General features: G+C 49.2%; 1 long non-coding RNA gene across 1 annotated transcript; it reads right to left on the bottom strand.

The window, feature by feature from the left end:
• Nucleotides 1-11,838: 11,838 nt before the first annotated feature.
• On the bottom strand, nt 11,839-15,135 carry LOC308395302. The gene is made up of 2 exons (XR_013971371.1): nt 14,984-15,135; nt 11,839-12,151 (listed from the first exon to the last, which is right to left on the bottom strand). It is a non-coding gene; the product is annotated as an uncharacterized lncRNA (long non-coding RNA).
• Between the last annotated feature and the right edge of the window lie 2,994 nt (nt 15,136-18,129).

The following is an 18,129-nucleotide window of genomic DNA, read 5'->3' as shown; positions in this document are numbered from 1 at the left end:
GAAAAAATATCAACAAACTGTCCGTGTTTCAGGTGCTCGGTGCTGTACAGCGCCTCCTGTGGACGAACGTCATAGAGCCTGCCCGAAACTAGGAGAAAAATTGAAACGGGAGTGGCAGCCACAGAGGGAAATGATGACCTATCCAGGCCATACCATTTAGGGACATGCGCAAAAGGGGAGGTGCATTTTTAAAACGCCCCCCCCCCCCCCTCCCCCCGGGGCTGTATTTTTGATTACAATATCAACAAACTGTCCGTGTTTCAGGCGCTCGGTGGCTGTGAATACATGATAAAAATGTCACCGTAGGATGCGTGCATTGAAAGAATCAGCCTTTCGTGACAAATGTATCTCAGCAATCTCCTTTGTAACACTCTGTGACCAGCCGCAGCTGGCTGATTTTCACCACATCCTCTCCCACCAGTTTGTCGTAGGCCTCGGTGATGGCGTCGAAGATTTTCCTCGCTGATTTCAGCTCATGCAACAGCGTCTCCGCCACGGTGCCGACCTTGACGTCGTCCGCTTCCATGTTGCGGGCGATCAGGAGACGTTGAATGGAAGGAATGAAACGAGGCGTGAGGAGTCTTTTCCTGATGCTGTAATAATGTTCAGCGTAAAAGTCATCCTCCAAGACTCGCAGACACTCGTGTTGTCTCTGGCTGGGGTGATTGGTCTTGCACCCGTTGCACGCTTCGGTGCGGTACTCGTTGATCACTAGGTCGAGTAGGTGATGCACCGCAGTTTTCACGGTATCGACGAGTAAAGAAGACGCCCAACCGTCAAGCTTGGCGTCTTGCCGCTCGCCCGCCGCCGCATCACACTCCGCGTCGGACAGTATCTCCCCCTCTTCCGAGGAACTGTCAGTTGAGCCGTCCGAGGAACGGTCCTCCTCGTCGCGATGCAGGGGTGCAGAGTCCATCTTTTTCTATTTTTTTTGTTGTTTTATAGCGACTTCATAGAACAGCTACAGCATAGGCAAACATTCAGTAACTAAGTAACTAAGTAAGTAAGTAAGTACATAGACTGCGTTGGAACTAGAAATCCTAGAAAACAAGTGAAATGAAACTCAGCCTTCATAGTTTAACAAGGAGAAATGGGGTGGGTTTAGCTAAGCGAACATTGACAGTGTACAATTTAATTGAGAATATCCAAGGGCTCCACCGAGCCCCATGAGAACATAAGATGTAAAGTACGCTCCTGCGCCAAATAATCCCAAGGAAGGGAGGCCGAAGAATTTACACCGCTCCTTCAATTCGATCCTCTCCTCTTCTTCCCTTTTTCTTTGTTCTTCCTCCTTTCTCCCCTTCAGCCTTTCTCCTTCGAGTTTCTTCTGGGCCGCCTTATACATCTCGTCGGTGTAGTGGTTTACTCCACTGAAATCCACCATTTCATCTATTTCATCCAGAAGACAGCCCCGGAGTGTCGATCACAGCGATATTTCTTCCATCTTTGCCCTCTGCCTCTTTTCTGAGACAGCCGTCGGTGACAGACTCGGGCAAAACGTCTTCTTTGAAAGCGATCGCATCCACCAGGATGGTGTTTCCGGACGCACTCTTTCCCGATCCTGTTTTACCGACCAGAAGGAGTCTCAGTTCTTCACGGGTCGCAGAGCCTGCGGGGTTGGGGAAATGATGGTAACATTTGAATCATTCCAGAAATAAAAACCCATAAAACACTACGTTACGCTAGGCTTTTCTTTTGTTATCTTTGTATTGATGTTGACAGCAAGCAGTTTGTCCACATAAAGCAAGTACCACAAGCAGCACACAACCCTGGGATTGCACTTTACCTTTGTATCGATGTTGACAGCGAGCAGTTTGCCCACATAACGCCAGTAGCACAAGCAGCACACATCCCTGGATCCGGCCTTTGGTCGCCAACATTTTCAGTAAGCTAAGAAAATAAGAAAGAAAAAAGAGGTGAAATTAAGGCACATTCAAGGAAAGTATTTCAGATCAGATTAGCAAGTTAAACCACACTGAAAATACACGTTGAATAAACCATGGCCCCAAACTGGTTGGTTGTCCCATGTGTTTCCCCCGTGGCTGCTCCGGGCGCACACACAATGAGCCCTGGCTTCGCGACGCAGGCATAGCAACAACCTCCTTCTACTCCTCACTGCCTCGTGTGTGTGTGTGTGTGTGTGTGTGTGTGTGTGTGTGTGTGTGTGGGTGGTACTGGGTTCCTCACAGACGGTGGTGTTCGCAAAACCCACCCTCCCCAAAGATAAGGGCTCGCCAGCGGGGCCCGTGAGAGCGAGGGTCTGAGGTCCAAACGGAGGGCTGTGTTCACGTAACCCGCCCTCCGCAGACCTAAGCGTATGCTACCGAGACGCTTGAGAACGATGTAGAGGGAGAAAGAAGGAGGAGGAGGCATGGAGAGCCCCGAGGTCCAACTGGAGGGCGGTGTTCGCGTAATAGGCAGGCCAAACAGCTTCTCTTTCACTAGCGAGGCGCTTGAGAACGATGTAGAGGGAGCAAGGAGGATGAGGAGCAACGGAGAGCCCGAGGTCCAACTAGAGGGCGGTGTTCGTGAAACCGGCCATCCGCAGACCTAAGCGTACGCTTGTGAGGAGCATAAACGGAGGGCCGTGTTCACATAATGGGCAGGCCAAACGGCTGCTCTTTCACTAGCGAGGCACTTGAGAATGATGGAGAGGGAGCAAGGAGAATGAGGAGCAACGGAGAGCCCGAGGTGCAACTGGAGGGCGGTGTTCGCATAATAGGCAGGCCAAACAGCTTCTCTTTCACTAGCGAGGCTCTTGAGAACGATGTAGAGGGAGCAAGGAGGACGAGGAGGCGCGGAGAGCCCTAGGTCCAACTGGAGGGCGGTGTTCGCGTCATAGGAAGGCCAAACAGCTTCTCTTTCATTAGCGAGGCACATGACAACGGTAGAGAAGGAGCAAGGAGGACGAGGAGCAACGGTGATCCCGAGGTCCTCACCGAAGGGGGTGTTCGCGAAACCGGCCCTCAGGAGACCTAAGTGTACGCTAGCGAGGAGCATGAGAACGATGTAGAGGGAGCAAGGATGAGGAGGAGGCAAGGAGTTTCTGAAGTCCCAAGGGAGGGCAGTGTTTGCGTAATAGGCAGGCCAAGCAGCTGCTCTTTCACTAGCGAGGCACTTGAAAGCAATATAGAGGGGGCAAGGAAGACGGGGAGCAACGGAGATCCCAAGGTCTTCACTGAAGGGGGTGTTCGCGAAACCCACCCTCTGCAAACCTAAGCGTACTCTAGCGAGGAGCGTGACAAGGATGTAGAGGGAGCAAGGAGGACGAGGAGGCACGGAAAGCCTGAGGTCCAACTGGAGGGCGGTGTTCGCATAATAGGCAGGCCACGCAGCTGCTCTTTCACTAGCGAGGTGCAGGAGAACGATGGAGAAGGAGAGAGGAAGACGAGGAGCAACGGAGAGCCCGAGGTCCTCACTTAGGCCCATTTACGCGTAACTTGGGGCCCATCCAGCAAAGTGCTCAACTGTGAGGAGCAGGAGAACGGAGCAGAAGGAGGTCGCAGGACGGGGAGGCAGGGAGAGTCCGAAGTCCTCACTTAGGCCGGTTTACGCGAACACTGCCGAGAAGGAGACATTGATGATGATGATGATGATGATGATGATTATGATGATGTGAAGTTGAGAGTTGTTTGCTCCGGCGGTTCGGGGTCCCTCCAGACCCCAGTGTTTGCCATTGTAACTTACGAATGTGCATTGGGGTTGCGAAATACTTCATCGTGGGTACACTTTGACCCCATAGTAATCGTGTAGTAGAGAGCATCCCCGGTCCTCGGGAAGGCCGGTTTACGCGTAACCTGAGGCCCATAAGGCTAAGCACTCACCTGCGAGGAGCAGGAGAACGGAGCAGAAGGAGGAAGGAGGACTAGGAGGCAGGGAGAGTCCGAGGTCCTCACGGAGGCCTGTTTTCGCATAACCTGGGGCCCATCCGGCTAAGCGCTCGCCTGCGAGGAGCAGGAGAACGGAGCAGAACGACGAAGGAGGACGCTGAGGCAGGGAGAGTCCGAGGTCCTCACTGTGGCTCATTTACGTGAACACTGCCGAAAAGGAGACGATGATGATGATGACGTGAAGTTGAGAGTTGTTTCCTCCGGCGGTTCGGGGTCCCTCCAGACCCCAGTGTTTGCCATCGTAACTTACGAATGTGCATTGGGGTTGCGAAATACCCCATCGTGGGTACACTTTCACCCCATAGTAATCATGGAGTAGAGAGCATCCCCGGTCCTCGCGAAGGCCGGTTTACGCGTAACCCGAGGCCCATAAGGCTAAGCACTCACCCGCGAGGAGCAGCAGAACCGAGGAGAAGGACGAAGGACGAAGGAGGACTAGGAGGCAGGGAGAATCCGAGGTCCTCACTTAGGCCCGTTTACGCGAACACTGCCGAGAAGGAGACGACGATGATGATGATGTGAAGTTGAGAGTTGTTTCCTCCGACGGTTCGGGGTCCCTCCAGACCCCAGTGTTTGCCATCGTAACTTACGAATGTGTATTGGGGTTGCGAAATACCCCATCGCCATTACTAAGGGGTCACAGTGTACCCACGGAGTAGAGAGCACCCACATTCCTCGCGAAGGCCGGTTTACGCGTAACTTGGGGCCCACCCGGCTAAGCGCTTGCCTGCGAGGAGCAGGAGAATGGAGCAGAAGGAGGTAGGAAGGCGGCAGGGAGAGTCTGAGGCCCTCAAGGAGGGCGGTTTACGCGAACTCTGCCCTCTGTAAAGCCAAGCGTCCAACAGCGAGGCCCAGAACTGAGAACTGAGGAGAGGGCCGGTTTACGTGAAGACTACCCTCTGTAAAGCTGAGCGTTTGCAAGCGCAGGGTAGAAGGACCAAGGAGGAGGAAGGAGACGATGATGATGATGATGATTATGTGAAGTTGAGAGATGTTTGCTCCAGTGGTTCGGGTCCCTCGAGACCCCTGTATATGCCATCGTAATTTACGAATGTTGTGTGGGGTGGCGAAATACCCCATCATGATCACTAAGGGGTCACAGAGTACCCACGGAGCACGGAGCGCCCGCGGTCCTGTTTACGCGTAACCATCCGGCTAAGCGCTCGCCTACCGGGAGCAGGAGAATGGGGAAGAAGGAGGAAGGAGTTCGAGGACGAACGGAGAGTCCGAGGTCCTCACTGAGGCCGGTGTACGCGAACACTCTCGAGGAGACGATGATGATGATGATGATGTGAAGTTGAGAGTTGTTGCCCTGGCGCTTTGGGGTCCCTCCAGACCCCAAGGTTTGCCATCGTAACTTACGCGATCGATGGAGGGTTACAACCAATTAGGTGCCTTTGTCCGACGCTGTGACGAGACCCGCTACAGCCGGGGGTCCGCCTGACCCCCATCTGCCCCCACTGCGAACCGGCGCCCTGTTTCGCGACGAGACCTGGGTCCGCGCTGCCGGGGTCTGCGTGACCCCCCCCCCCCCCCTTCTTTTTTTTTTTTTGGTCCAGGATGCACAAGGGTTAAGTATAAGTAAGGAATCAGATTACTTATGTAATCAGATTACTTATGTCAGTCAGTTATCTCTACTAACCGTATATCTGTATAAATCATCCTAAAATGTCTGATGTATGTCAAGTATTTCCAGAGAAAATGAAGTCATTCACTCGGATCTGTGACGGTGTGTATTGTTACTAAGTATAAGTAAGTAATCAGATTACTTATGTAATCAGATTACTTATGTCAGTCAGTTATCTCTACTAACCGTATATCTGTATGAATCATCTTAAAATGTCTGATATATGTGAAGTATTTCCAGAGAAAGTAAAGTCATTCACACGGATCTGTAACTGTGTGTAAGGAATCAGATTACTTATGTAATCCGATTACTTATGTAATCAGATTACTTATGTCAGTCAGTTATCTCTACTAACTGTATATCTGTATAAATCATCCTAAAATGTCTGATATATGTGAAGTATTTCCAGACAAAATGAAGTCATTCACTCGGATCTGTGACGGTGTGTATTGTTACTAAGTATAAGTAAGTAATCAGATTACTTATGTTATCAGATTACTTATGTTATCAGATTACTTATGTCAGTCAGTTATCTCTACTAACCGTATATCTGTATGAATCATCCTAAAATGTCTGATATATGTGAAGTATTTCCAGAGAAAATAAAGTCATTCACACGGATCTGTAACTGTGTGTAAGGAATCAGATTACTTATGTAATTAGATTACTTATGTAATCAGATTACTTATGTCAGTCAGTTATCTCTACTAACCGTATATCTGTATGAATCATCCTGAAATGTCTGATATATGTGAAGTATTTCCAGAGAAAATAAAGTCATTCACTCACATCTGTAACTGTCTGTATTATTGTTAAGTATAAGTAAGTAATCTGATTACTTATGTAATCAGATTACTTATGTCAGTCAGTTATCTCTACTAACCGTATATCTGTATGAATCATCCTAAAATGTCTGATATATGTGAAGTATTTCCAGAGAAAATAAAGTCATTCACACGGATCTGTAACTGTCTGTGTTATTATTAAGTATAAGTAAGAAATCAGATTACTTATGTAATCAGATTACTTATGTCAGTCAGTTATCTCTACTAACCGTATATCTGTATGAATCATCCTGAAATGTCTGATATATGTGAAGTATTTCCAGAGAAAATAAAGTCATTCACTCGCATGTGTAACTGTCTTTATTATTGTTAAGTATAAGTAAGTAATCAGATTACTTATGTAATCAGATTAACTATGTAATCAGATTATTTATGTAATCAGATTGCTTATGTAGTCAGATAACTTATGTCAGTCAGTTATCTCTACTAACTGTATATCTGTATAAATCATCCTAAAATGTCTGATATATGTCAAGTATTTCCAGACAAAATGAAGTCATTCACTCGGATCTGTGACGGTGTGTATTGTTATTAAGTATAAGCAAGTAATCAGATTACTTATGTAATCAGATTACTTATGTAATCAGATTACTTATGTCAGTCAGTTATCTCTACTAACCGTATATCTGTATGAATCATCCTAAAATGTCTGATATATGTGAAGTATTTCCAGAGAAAATAAAGTCATTCACACGGATCTGTAACTGTCTGTATTATTATTGAGTATAAGTAAGGAATCAGATTACTTATGTAATCACATTACTCAAGTAATCACACTACTTATGTCAGTCAGTTATCTCTACTAACCGTATATCTGTATGAATTAACCTAAAATGTCTGATATATGTGAAGTATTTCCAGAGAAAATGAATTCATTCACTCGGATCTGTAACGGTGTGTATTATTACTAAGCATAAGTAAGTAATCAGATTACTTATGTAATCAGATTACTTATGTCAGTCAGTTATCTCTACTAACCGTATATCTGTATGAATCATCCTAAAATGTCTAAAATATGTGAAGTATTTCCACAGTAAATAAAGTCATTCACTCGGATCTGTAACTGTGTGTATTATTATTAAGTATAAGTAAGTAATCAGATTACTTATGTAACCAGATTAACTATGTAATCAGATTACTTATGTTATCAGATTGCTTATGTAGTCAGATTACTTATGTCAGTCAGTTATCTCTACTAACCATATATAACCCGTATGAATCATCCTAAAATGTCTGATATATGTGAAGTATTTCCAGAGAAAATAAAGTCATTCACTCGGATCTGTAACTGTGTGTTTTATTATTAAGTATAAGTAAGTAATCCGATTACTTATGTAATCAGATTACTTATGTCAGTCAGTTATCTCTACTAACCGTATATCTGTATGAATCATCCTAAAATGTCTGATATATGTGAAGTATTTCCAGAGAAAATAAAGTCATTCACTCGGATCTGTAACTGTGTGTATTATTATTAAGTATAAGTAAGCAATCAGATTACTTATGTAATCGAATTACTTATGTAATCAGATTACTTATGTCAGTCCGTTATCTCTACTATCCGTCAGTGGCGTCGTTAGGCCTATTTTAGGGGTGCTGAAGCCTCCCTAAAATATTCTTAATAATAATAATGGATACTTTATTGATCCCCATGGGGAAATTACTTGTTTTTCTCTGCATTTGACCCATTCACTCAGTGAAGCAGTGGGCAGCCCACTAAGCAGGCGCCCGGGGAGCAGTGTGTAGGGACGGTACCTTGCTCAGGGGTACCTCAGGGTAGCCGTTAAGTGGATTCTAACCGCCGACCTTCCGATCATGGGGCGACCACTTTACCTACTGAGCTATCCCTGCCCCCCTAAGCCCCCCTAAATAATTTGGTGGGGTTTTTTTTTTTTTTTTTTTTTTTTTTTTAACTTATTCGATTTGTTTTTTTACAGAACTTGCAGACAAATTCAATATAAAGATGCAGGAATATGAGTTTAAAGAAATAATAATATAAACCTGTCGCTATTCACACAAATATGATCATAACTCGGTTGGTCCCTTTCGCTTTACATTGTTAAGGTAGCGTCAGTGCTTCGTTATCCAATCCCTTCCAGTTGTTCACAGGGGACATCCACATGACTGAAAATCCAGTCCTCGTTTTCACTGCTACTTTACACTCCGCTCGTATACACCTGCAGAAACACTAGCGTGCATGTGGCAAACGGCAAGAAATCATGGATATACGCAAGTTTTTCAAGAAAGTAAGTCTTCATCACTGGCTGGTAGTAACAATTAGTTAGCTCCAGCTAACAGCAGAGAGTCCCATGTAAATAATGAACCAGGTGCTCCCCATTTTGTAAATAAAAACCTGGCTAGCGCACTAAGTTAAATTGTTAGCATTGTGGAGGTATGTAACAACGACAGGAGAGGTCTCAGTGTCTCACTCCAACAACTTTATTAACTGACAGAACTTCACATATAGTCAGCGCCAAAATCTCCACCCCCACACTTCCCTTCAACTTGTGTGTGAGTGGAGCCACCTGGTGGTCCGCCACACATACCCCCCCTTGAACACACAGTCAGGTCTCCATTCAGTCCAGGACCCTGGGTCTAAGCAAACGACCCGCACGACTGAACCTGGGAGGGAGAGAACAGGCAGAGGAAGGTCCATCCTGTGAACGAGGCTGGTGAAGGCGAGCAGGAAAGGCAGGAGGAGGCTCAAACGTTGGTGGTCCGGGGGTAGTCCTGGGGGGAAAACCAGAGACTGTCAACCCCAGCGCAGGAGGTCGGCCACGGCGAGGGGCCTGGGCCGGCACTACATCACTGTCCGGAAGAACATGTGCTGGTTTAAGTCTGTCAACACACACAGTCTCCCTTCGACCCCCAAAATCCAAAACAAAATGTTTCTGGCCCGGTTCAATAACCCTGAACGGGCCGTCATACAGCGGCCGCAGCGGTGTCCTGTGGGCATCGTGCCTGACAAAAACAAACTTAGCAGTCTCTAAAGTCTTTGGAACAAAGGTGTCAGGCACGCAATGGTGCACCAGACCAGGAACCCGAAGCGAGTGCAAAAGCGGGGTGAGAGAGAGCACCGATGGATCGAAGCAGGGAGGAGGATTTTCAGGCAAGAATTCTCCAGGCACGCGGAGGGGCTGACCAAACACTAGCTCAGCTGGGGAAGCGCCGAGATCCTCCTTAACCGCAGAGCGCAGCCCAAGCAAAACCCACGGGAGGCGGTCAACCCAATTGCCATCCTTTAAGGAGGCGCGAAAGGCAGCCTTCAGCGACCGGTGGAACCGTTCACACATCCCATTAGCCTGCGGGTTGTATGCGGTTGTGCGGTGGACTTTAGCCCCCAGTCCATCAGCCATGGCCGACCAAAGCTCGGAAATGAACTGGGGGCCTCTGTCTGACGTAATGTCCGCGGGTGGGCCGAAACGCGAGACCCAGGTCGACAAAAACGCCTTGGCCACCACTGCTGCGGTAGTGGACGCCAGGGGGACCGCCTCCGGCCACCTGGTGGTCCGGTCAACAACAGTCAAAAGGTGCGTAAAACCTTGTGACTGCGGCAAGGGACCCACCAGATCGACATGCACATGATCGAAACGTTTGCCGGGTATGAAGAACGGCTCCAGGGGCGCCTTGGTGTGTTTATGAACCTTCGCACGCTGGCAGGGAATGCACGCCGACGCCCATTCCTTAACAGATTTGCGAAGGCCTGGCCAAACAAATTTAGAGCTGACCAGTTTAACAGAGGCCCGGACCCCTGGATGAGAGAGAGCATGTACCGAGTCAAAAACTTGACGACGCCAGGAAGCGGGAACCACAGGGCGAGGGCGGCCGGTGGAAACGTCACAGACGAGGAGGGGACCACCGTCCTGCACGGGTCTGTCCTCCAGTATGAGGCCCGTCTGGGTGGATTTAAGCGCGAGGATGTCAGGGTCACCGCTCTGATCGGCAGCCATAGCGGAGTAGTCTATGCCGAGAAAGACGGGAGAAACCAGCGCACGGGACAAACAGTCAGCCACATGATTGGATTTACCAGCCACGTGCCGAATGTCCGTGGTAAACTCAGAAATGGCTGCCAACTGGCGCTGCTGGCGTGCACTCCATGGATCGGAAACCTTGGACATGGCAAACGTCAAGGGTTTGTGGTCCACGTATGCGGTAAAGTGACGACCCTCGAGAAAAAAACGGAAATGACGAGACGCCAGGTGGAGCGCCAGTAGCTCCCTGTCAAAAACGCTGTAATTGCGTTCGCTGTCACGTAGCGTACGGCTGAAAAAGGCGAGCGGTTGCCAGACACCCGAGATTCGCTGTTCCAGCACCGCACCCACGGCTATGTCCGACGCATCAGTGGTCAACGCAATCGGCGCTGAGGGGGATGGGTGGGCCAGAAGGGCAGCATTAGCTAATGCTGACTTAGCATCAGAAAACGCTTGGATGCTGTCCGGAAACCAGTCATTAGCTTTTTTACCCTTTAACGCCCCATAAAGGGGCTTCAGCAGATGTGCCATTCACTCGGATCTGTAACTGTGTGTATTATTATTAAGTATAAGTAAGCAATCAGATTACTTATGTAATCGAATTACTTATGTAATCAGATTACTTATGTCAGTCCGTTATCTCTACTATCCGTCAGTGGCGTCGTTAGGCCTATTTTAGGGGTGCTGAAGCCTCCCTAAAATATTCTTAATAATAATAATGGATACTTTATTGATCCCCATGGGGAAATTACTTGTTTTTCTCTGCATTTGACCCATTCACTCAGTGAAGCAGTGGGCAGCCCACTAAGCAGGCGCCCGGGGAGCAGTGTGTAGGGACGGTACCTTGCTCAGGGGTACCTCAGGGTAGCCGTTAAGTGGATTCGAACCGCCGACCTTCCGATCATGGGGCGACCACTTTACCTACTGAGCTATCCCTGCCCCCCTAAGCCCCCCTAAATAATTTGGTGGGGTTTTTTTTTTTTTTTTTTTTTTTTTTTTAACTTATTCGATTTGTTTTTTTACAGAACTTGCAGACAAATTCAATATAAAGATGCAGGAATATGAGTTTAAAGAAATAATAATATAAACCTGTCGCTATTCACACAAATATGATCATAACTCGGTTGGTCCCTTTCGCTTTACATTGTTAAGGTAGCGTCAGTGCTTCGTTATCCAATCCCTTCCAGTTGTTCACAGGGGACATCCACATGACTGAAAATCCAGTCCTCGTTTTCACTGCTACTTTACACTCCGCTCGTATACACCTGCAGAAACACTAGCGTGCATGTGGCAAACGGCAAGAAATCATGGATATACGCAAGTTTTTCAAGAAAGTAAGTCTTCATCACTGGCTGGTAGTAACAATTAGTTAGCTCCAGCTAACAGCAGAGAGTCCCATGTAAATAATGAACCAGGTGCTCCCCATTTTGTAAATAAAAACCTGGCTAGCGCACTAAGTTAAATTGTTAGCATTGTGGAGGTATGTAACAACGACAGGAGAGGTCTCAGTGTCTCACTCCAACAACTTTATTAACTGACAGAACTTCACATATAGTCAGCGCCAAAATCTCCACCCCCACACTTCCCTTCAACTTGTGTGTGAGTGGAGCCACCTGGTGGTCCGCCACACATACCCCCCCTTGAACACACAGTCAGGTCTCCATTCAGTCCAGGACCCTGGGTCTAAGCAAACGACCCGCACGACTGAACCTGGGAGGGAGAGAACAGGCAGAGGAAGGTCCATCCTGTGAACGAGGCTGGTGAAGGCGAGCAGGAAAGGCAGGAGGAGGCTCAAACGTTGGTGGTCCGGGGGTAGTCCTGGGGGGAAAACCAGAGACTGTCAACCCCAGCGCAGGAGGTCGGCCACGGCGAGGGGCCTGGGCCGGCACTACATCACTGTCCGGAAGAACATGTGCTGGTTTAAGTCTGTCAACACACACAGTCTCCCTTCGACCCCCAAAATCCAAAACAAAATGTTTCTGGCCCGGTTCAATAACCCTGAACGGGCCGTCATACAGCGGCCGCAGCGGTGTCCTGTGGGCATCGTGCCTGACAAAAACAAACTTAGCAGTCTCTAAAGTCTTTGGAACAAAGGTGTCAGGCACGCAATGGTGCACCAGACCAGGAACCCGAAGCGAGTGCAAAAGCGGGGTGAGAGAGAGCACCGATGGATCGAAGCAGGGAGGAGGATTTTCAGGCAAGAATTCTCCAGGCACGCGGAGGGGCTGACCAAACACTAGCTCAGCTGGGGAAGCGCCGAGATCCTCCTTAACCGCAGAGCGCAGCCCAAGCAAAACCCACGGGAGGCGGTCAACCCAATTGCCATCCTTTAAGGAGGCGCGAAAGGCAGCCTTCAGCGACCGGTGGAACCGTTCACACATCCCATTAGCCTGCGGGTTGTATGCGGTTGTGCGGTGGACTTTAGCCCCCAGTCCATCAGCCATGGCCGACCAAAGCTCGGAAATGAACTGGGGGCCTCTGTCTGACGTAATGTCCGCGGGTGGGCCGAAACGCGAGACCCAGGTCGACAAAAACGCCTTGGCCACCACTGCTGCGGTAGTGGACGCCAGGGGGACCGCCTCCGGCCACCTGGTGGTCCGGTCAACAACAGTCAAAAGGTGCGTAAAACCTTGTGACTGCGGCAAGGGACCCACCAGATCGACATGCACATGATCGAAACGTTTGCCGGGTATGAAGAACGGCTCCAGGGGCGCCTTGGTGTGTTTATGAACCTTCGCACGCTGGCAGGGAATGCACGCCGACGCCCATTCCTTAACAGATTTGCGAAGGCCTGGCCAAACAAATTTAGAGCTGACCAGTTTAACAGAGGCCCGGACCCCTGGATGAGAGAGAGCATGTACCGAGTCAAAAACTTGACGACGCCAGGAAGCGGGAACCACAGGGCGAGGGCGGCCGGTGGAAACGTCACAGACGAGGAGGGGACCACCGTCCTGCACGGGTCTGTCCTCCAGTATGAGGCCCGTCTGGGTGGATTTAAGCGCGAGGATGTCAGGGTCACCGCTCTGATCGGCAGCCATAGCGGAGTAGTCTATGCCGAGAAAGACGGGAGAAACCAGCGCACGGGACAAACAGTCAGCCACATGATTGGATTTACCAGCCACGTGCCGAATGTCCGTGGTAAACTCAGAAATGGCTGCCAACTGGCGCTGCTGGCGTGCACTCCATGGATCGGAAACCTTGGACATGGCAAACGTCAAGGGTTTGTGGTCCACGTATGCGGTAAAGTGACGACCCTCGAGAAAAAAACGGAAATGACGAGACGCCAGGTGGAGCGCCAGTAGCTCCCTGTCAAAAACGCTGTAATTGCGTTCGCTGTCACGTAGCGTACGGCTGAAAAAGGCGAGCGGTTGCCAGACACCCGAGATTCGCTGTTCCAGCACCGCACCCACGGCTATGTCCGACGCATCAGTGGTCAACGCAATCGGCGCTGAGGGGGATGGGTGGGCCAGAAGGGCAGCATTAGCTAATGCTGACTTAGCATCAGAAAACGCTTGGATGCTGTCCGGAAACCAGTCATTAGCTTTTTTACCCTTTAACGCCCCATAAAGGGGCTTCAGCAGATGTGCCGCTCTGGGGAGAAAACGGTTGTAAAAATTCACCATCCCCAAAAATTCCTGCAGTGCCTTAACAGTCGTGGGACGCGGAAATTCCGAAACAGCTCGGACTTTGTCAGGCAACGGAACCGCGCCCTCGGCGGAAACACGGTGCCCAAGGAAATCGAGAACGGGCAACCCAAACTGGCATTTAGACGGATTAATAATCAGTCCATGCTCCGCCAAACGCTGAAAAACCTGACGCAGATGGAACATGTGCTGCTCCTTCGAGCTGCTGGCCACCAGTATATCATCAAGATATACAAAAACAAAGGGCAGCCCGCGCAAGACCGAGTCCATCAACCGCTGGAAGGTTTGGGCGGCACCTTTCAGGCCAAACGGCATGCGCAGAAACTCGAAAAGGCCGAAAGGTGTAATTACGGCGGTTTTGGGGACATCCTCCGCGCGCACGGGAACCTGGTGATATCCCCGTACCAAATCGATCTTAGAAAAAACCGAGGTCCCCGCAAGATGGGCGGAAAAATCTTGGATGTGGGGAATGGGATAACGATCGTTCTCCGTGACATTATTAAGACGGCGGAAATCCCCACAAGGTCGCCACCGACCATCAGATTTAGGCACCATGTGTAACGGAGAAGCCCAGGCACTGTTCGAACGCTGCACGATGCCCAGACGCTCCATGGTGGCAAATTCTTCCCTAGCGACAGCCAGTTTGGCGGGGTCGAGGCGGCGCGCGCGCGCGAACACCGGGGGCCCTACTGTAGTTATGTAATGCTCTACCCCATGCTTCGTCACCGTGCTCGAAAAAGTGGGGACAGTGAGTGAGGGAAACTCAGAAAGCAAACACTGAAAAACGTCACCCGAATCTACTGAGTTAGCATGCACCACGGGCTGAGCACCCCGAGTCAAACAGGGTAATGAGGAAAAGGACACAGCATCAATTAAACGTCTGTTAGCCACATCAACCAGTAGTCCGTGAGCACAAAGAAAATCAGCGCCTATTATAGGCACAGAGCTAGCAGCAACAACAAAGTTCCACTGAAAGTCACGGTCGTGAAAGCAAACAGTCACCAACCTTTCACCGAAGGTTTTGATGGGAGAGCCATTAGCCGCTGTTAGCAATGGCCCGCAACCCTCAGCTAGCCTGTCCGAGCCAGCCGGGGGAAGAAGGCTCTTCTGTGAGCCGGAGTCCACCAGGAAACGCCTCCCCGAGCGTGAGTCCTCTAAGAAAAGCAGCCCTTCCTTGTTGCCAGCGGTCGCGGCTGCTACAGAGCGCTGACATGCCCGTTTCCCTGGGTCTGGAAACTGCAAGGCGGGAGGCAGCGCCGTGCCTTCGCTCCAAAACGCTGGTGATAAAAACAAAGCCCCTTTCCGCGGTGCCGCCGTGCAGCGATTCCGGCCACAGTGGACGAGTCGGAGGGCCCGTGGAGCATCGGTGAGGGGGAGGGGGAAAACGCTGGTGGGTCCTGAATAACCGTCTGGACGCCGAAAGTCCTGGTAGCCAGGAGGATGCGATCCGCCTCTTCCGCAAGGGAGCGGTAATCCTTCGTGGCCAATAGCGGGGAGTTGGCAAGGCCAGCGCGCACTGGAGCCGGCAGCTGTCGAAGAAAGAGGTGGGTGAAGAGAAATCCTCCGTCCTCCGCGCCCAGCAAGGACAGCATGCTCTCCATGAGCTCGAGGGCGGTGCCGTCGCCCAGGCCCGCGATGGAAAGGAGTTTCTCGGCCCGCTCAGCATCAGAGAGGGAGTAACGCCGCAGCAGCAGCCCCTTGAGGGCGGCGTACTTGCCCTGGGCTGGGGGATCCCGGAGGAGAGTCATCACACGGCGGGTTGACAGCGGGTCAAGTGAGGCCACCACATGGTGGTATTTAGTGTCGTCGGCTGAAACTCCACGACGAGCAAACTGAGCTTCTACGTGCATGAACCACGAAGAAGGATCGTGAAGCCAAAAATCCGGCAATTTAAGCGCCACAGCAAACGCAGCCATCGGCGGAGGTGAAGGTCCGGCGGCCGCCGATGCTTCCAGGCCAGAGCTGGCTTCATCGTCGAGCCTTAGCATGTTCACTACAGGGGTCACCAATGTGGAGGTATGTAACAACGACAGGAGAGGTCTCAGTGTCTCACTCCAACAACTTTATTAACTGACAGAACTTCACATATAGTCAGCGCCAAAATCTCCACCCCCACACTTCCCTTCAACTTGTGTGTGAGTGGAGCCACCTGGTGGTCCGCCACAGCATAATGTTAATTTCTGTCACTCGTTTTAGCTCTGAAAAATCCAGCTGAGCTCATTCAGGTATGGTTATCATCAGTGGAAATAATAATAATCACTCCATCCCCATTAACCTGTAGGAGTCAGGGCAGAGGAGCACAGAGAGGCAGAGGGGAGAGACGTCTGCTGGAGAGGTGAGTCAAAGGATGGAGTCATTTGTGATGGAGACAGTCTGATTAGAATTTTATGGGACTCAATATGGATATGAAATATGAAACATTTCAGTCACGGTACAACATATAAGACCTGTTTAACTTGAGCTTTTATTTAGGAGAGTCAAGGTTAGAAAGTGGAGAGAGCAAAGAGAGAGATATGTATATAAGTCAAATTAGCCTGACTCACATATTTTTGAGGGTTCTATTTTAATATTACTTCAATTCAAGTAATTTAGTAATATTTTTCAGGGCTTTAAATTGCAACCATTTTAGTCACATGCGTGCTCAAAATATAATGTTTGTAACTTCAAAATATTTGGGAGCAACAAATTACTGTGGAGCGGGAGCAGAAGTCATGATATTAGCAATTTACATTACAATTCAGTATGTTTTAATGTATCTTGAAGGGTGAGGCAGAAGGAGTGGCTGAGGGAGAAAAAGGTCAAGGTGAAGGTGAAGACAGCCCAAACAGAGGGAATTTTCTTGCGTGCATGGAGCTTTTGAAGGAGTTTGATGCTTTTCTTCAAAAACATAATCCCCCATCAAATGCACAGTATATCTCACCAACATCCCAGAATGACATGATTGACTGTTGTGCCCAGGAAGTTACTAGTGTCATTGTATCTGAAATGACAAAGTCTAAAGTCTATTCCATCATGGTGGATGAGGCAAGGGATAAAAAGGCAGAGCAGTTAGCTGTTTGTGTCAGGTACGTGTCAGAGGGGGCAGTGAAGGAGCGTTTCCTTGCACTTGCAGAGATAAAATCATTTGATGCCCAGTCCATTGCAAATGAGATTCAGCAGCAGATCCAAAACTATGGTCTTGCAGAGCTTAAGTGTGTAGCACAAACATATGATGGTGCAGCCGTTATGAGTGGCTCCACTGGAGGTGTACAAGCACATTTTAGAAGGCTCCATCCTGAGGCTATCTATGTGCATTGTTATGCTCATCAACTCAACCTGGTTTTGTGCAATACTTGCAAGGCTGTCCCAGAGGCTGTGGAGCTTTTCAGCTTGTTGGAGTGTGTGTATTCTTTCTTCAGCACCTCCCTAGTCAATCATCATAAGTTCATGGAGACTCAGGCAAAGCTTGGATTGACAAAAACTGAGCTTGTGCAACTTTCAAACACTCGCTGGGCATGTCAGTTGCGATCAATCAGTGCAGTTCTTGAGACATTGCCTGCCATTTTGGAGTGCCTATCTGCAATTGGATCCCCCATAGCTGTTGGTCTCAGAGCAAAGCTCTACAAGTTCTCAGCAGTCTATGCACTACTGATGTTTCAGTCGATTCTGTCTGTAACCGAAGGACTCCACAAATTCCTGCAGAAAGAGACTTTAGACCTGGCAGAAGCTTTTATCTGCAAACAAGCTGTGTGTGACACACTTAAGGGCAAACACTCAGATGCATTTGCTACAGAGCTGTATGAGAAAACCAAGGCCCTGTGTAACACCCACAGTATCCCTGAACCAGGTGCCAAGACAAGGCACAAACAGAGGAAAATGGAGGATTTTGTCCTGGAGGCAACTGTGGGTTCACGCACTGAATTGAACAACTCAGACACATTGAAAAGAGAGTTACTTTTCCCTTGTGTGGATCGGATGGTTGGCGAGCTTGATCAAAGATTTTGCAGTGTAGATGCAGGGCTGCTAAAAGGCGTCCAGGCATGCAGTCCTAAATCTGAGAACTTCTTGAGTGAACCACACTTGAATGAACTTGCAAAGCACTACAGACTTGACCTGAAAAAAGAGGAGGTTCTGGTGGCCAGAAACTTTCTTACCCGGAAAACAGAGGCTGGA

The sequence above is a fragment of the Rhamphochromis sp. 'chilingali' genome (assembly GCF_963969265.1).
Source record: "Rhamphochromis sp. 'chilingali' genome assembly, chromosome: 4".
Lineage (NCBI taxonomy): Eukaryota > Metazoa > Chordata > Actinopteri > Cichliformes > Cichlidae > Rhamphochromis > Rhamphochromis sp. 'chilingali'.
This window is presented reverse-complemented; position numbering and strand designations above follow the sequence as displayed.